At 42.0% G+C, this 3,163-nt stretch overlaps 1 pseudogene; it reads right to left on the reverse strand.

The window, feature by feature from the left end:
- Positions 1–1,031: 1,031 nt before the first annotated feature.
- LOC147422985 (uncharacterized) lies at positions 1,032–2,952 on the reverse strand (annotated as a pseudogene).
- Positions 2,953–3,163: the final 211 nt, after the last annotated feature.

The following is a 3,163-nucleotide window of genomic DNA, read 5'->3' on the forward strand; positions in this document are numbered from 1 at the left end:
CAATATTCAATCCAAAGAAAAAAAGTTCAAAAAAGGCCCTCACATTACATAAATCCAACAAAGGATTAACAAAATGGATTGGAACAAAGATGCCTTTGTTTTGAGGTTTTTTCTCAAACCATAGCCTACCATGCAAATCTCTGATGAACTATAACAAACAACAGTGAAGTAGATTCAAATTTCAATCATACAAAAGGGCTTTTGTGCTAGCGGTAGATTGAGGGTTAAAGGAGGGGCAGGAACAGGACAAGGAGGGCTGCACAGAATTTTGCAAGAAGTAGGTAGGATAAGAGGGGGTGCTGAATGGTGTGTGAGAGCCATTAGCCGAGTCGGCGGGTGAGGCTTGCAACCATCAAGAGTTGGTTGTAGTGGAACCGGTCAATCTTTGTGGGGTATATGGCTGTCATCCTTGGCCTTGGGACTGTTTTGCAGAACCTCCTCAAGCACGCTTATTTGTTCTTGCATCTCCAACGTCTCTCCCTGGAATAATGGCCTGCTGTATAAAGCTATCAACCTCAAGATTGAGACTTGTAATTGGGGCTTTTTTATTAAATAAAACTCGATGTTTGATAGAATCCTTCAACTTCTCCTGTAAAAAAGGTGAATCAACAAAGCTTTTATGGCCTCTTGGGCCTCTTTCTCAATCCAAGAGAGAAAGGCAATAGTATACATTTTCAAACTTGAGCCCAGGAAGAAGATGGAAAGATGATGCATCATCATCCACAATGTGTGGTCGAACCATAATATATTCCCATCCTTGCAATGGCTAGCCTGACCCACATGTTCACAACCACACTTCATAAAGGGATGATGGACATTCCACATTTGCATGGTATAGTTTGTTTCCCTACCAATAGTAGAGATCACACCTTTCACCCCAACAACACACCCAAAAGATGCCTTACACCTATTTGTCTCAAATTTTGACATGGTGTAGGGGGTGGCTAATAAATAGTTCTCAATAATGTTTGAGGCATTCAATTCAAGAACATGTTGTAAACCAAGATTCAAGGAGAGCTTGTCTTTACTATTTAATAAGAGTAAGAGAAGTCCCTCTGAAAGTGGTGTCATAAGTGTGAAGTTACCCAATGTCCAAGGTTTGTGGTGTGCATCCCCCAAAATAATCTCCAAAATCTTACAAGGAATATATGGGTTGGTGTATGATTCAAAGGGCTTCTTTGAGAGGTTGAGTGTCGAGCTACTAGTTGCAAAACTTTGCTTTGCAAGTTCCAACTCCTCTTCATCCAAGTCTGTCGGGATAAGGGAGCTACTTGATTCAAATTGAGGGGCTAGAGAGACCTCTTTGTAGCTGCTAAGAAGGTGCTGCTTCCTTTGTTGAACCATTGGGTCATTTTGTAGATTCTTTCCATGGCTATTCATGAATCTCCTCATGAGATTTGGGGAGTTTTCAACCCATTCCTTGTGCTCCCGTTCATCCTCTTCGCCAATTGCTTTTAGGTTGGCTGCCAACTCTCAAAGCCTTTGTATGGAAGCATGAGGATTATCCTGTGCCAAAGAGTAAAGGTGAAACCATGCTGGTAAATCAAGAAGGTTAAGCAACAACAAATCAGTGTGCTCATCTAATGCCACAGCTGCATTCTTGAGCTCAATCATTGTCTAATGGAAGCTCCGATCCTTGATGTAAAGCACTAAACCTTGCACTATAGGTGGAGGGGCAGGACAGAGGGACACATACCCAAGGAGGGCAAGGGCTGCATCCCAATTGCTAGTGTCCTGCATAGGAAAGAGTTTAGGTAAACTTAATCTACTAGAGCATGCTGAAATTGGTAACCATAGCCTCAAAAGAAATAGTTGTGAATATAAGTGCGCAGGTATATATGCTAGGTACTGTAATAGTGCCATAATACAGTGAGTGTGCAATGCCCAAGATCTTTTTATAAGACCCAAGGAATTCATAAGAGATGCAAATGGATTCCATGAAAATGTAGGATGGGTAGGGTCCAAAGGGCTCAAGCCTCAGGTAGGTATCATTATGCATAGTGCATGAGGCCAAGGGGTTATGTATTTTCATGGGGAGCAAGAGCCCAGGTGCAGCACGTCATATACAAGGTGCATATAAGGCTACAAAATTGTGCAGGACGGCATCACCTGCAAGGCTTATAACTGCAAGCACCAAATATTCAGAAGCTTGTACAAAAACTGAACATATAAATCATGGTTCATACTCAAGGAGGACAAGCATTAAATTTAACAGAATTCATATCATGCACAGATGATGAAGTAGGCATAATAGGAAGACACCACATACAAAGTGTGAGCAAAACGGCCAAGAAGGCTACACACATAGACCAAGCAAGTCAACCAAAACTCGGTGTCAAGCATAGCATCTCAGCATTGCACCCACTCTAAGGTGTGTACAAAGCTCAAGGTCTGAGAACAAGCATGATACAGGTTGGCAGATCAAAATAAAGAACCAGAGATGATCAAGAGCAAGCAAGTGTCTATAAGCGAGAAGGTTGCAGATTCCTGTGGGAGTATACATATACAAGGGTAAGGAGGTTTTGAGAATTCTTCCAAAAGAGAGGTAGTACATATACGATTGCAGGGTAATTAGTGTAGAAAATAGAGAACATGGGTCCACATGTTAGGTAAATCAATTGAAGCAAGGTGTAATAATGAGGGTCAAAAGCCTTCGCATGTCAAGAACATCAGACTGAGATACATACAAAGACTAGCCCAGTACCAAGTAATCAAAAATTAAAAAAGATATACAAAAGAAGGCCTAAGGGCATCATGCTCCAATAGGGCACCATAAAGAAACCATTTGAGGTTGCGGGCATGTACCTATATGTGGCTCTAGAGAGGTAGCAGTTTCCATCATCATGCCGCTTGCATTGCTGGTGAGGTTGCAGGTTGACCATCATCATCCACAACATCCCTGTTGTCTGGGATGAGGGCAGACATAGTCCATGCCCAAGGAGGTAAGGCCATGCTTCTCAACACATGAAGTTGTATGTCATAGGCAAGCCATTCAAGCACCATTCACCTTGCCAGGATGGGGGGTTGGGGGGGAGAGAGGGGGAGAGATGGCACAACAAAAATATCTCATAGAATAAAATATACAAAAAATTTATGAATCATCTTCAAAAAGATCTCTACAAGTGGCATCATCTAGATCTAAACCCATGGCTCCTAAGTCAAA

This window comes from Adiantum capillus-veneris, chromosome 26 (genome assembly GCF_014529385.1).
Source record: "Adiantum capillus-veneris isolate H3 chromosome 26, ASM1452938v2, whole genome shotgun sequence".
Taxonomy (NCBI): Eukaryota; Viridiplantae; Streptophyta; class Polypodiopsida; order Polypodiales; family Pteridaceae; genus Adiantum; species Adiantum capillus-veneris.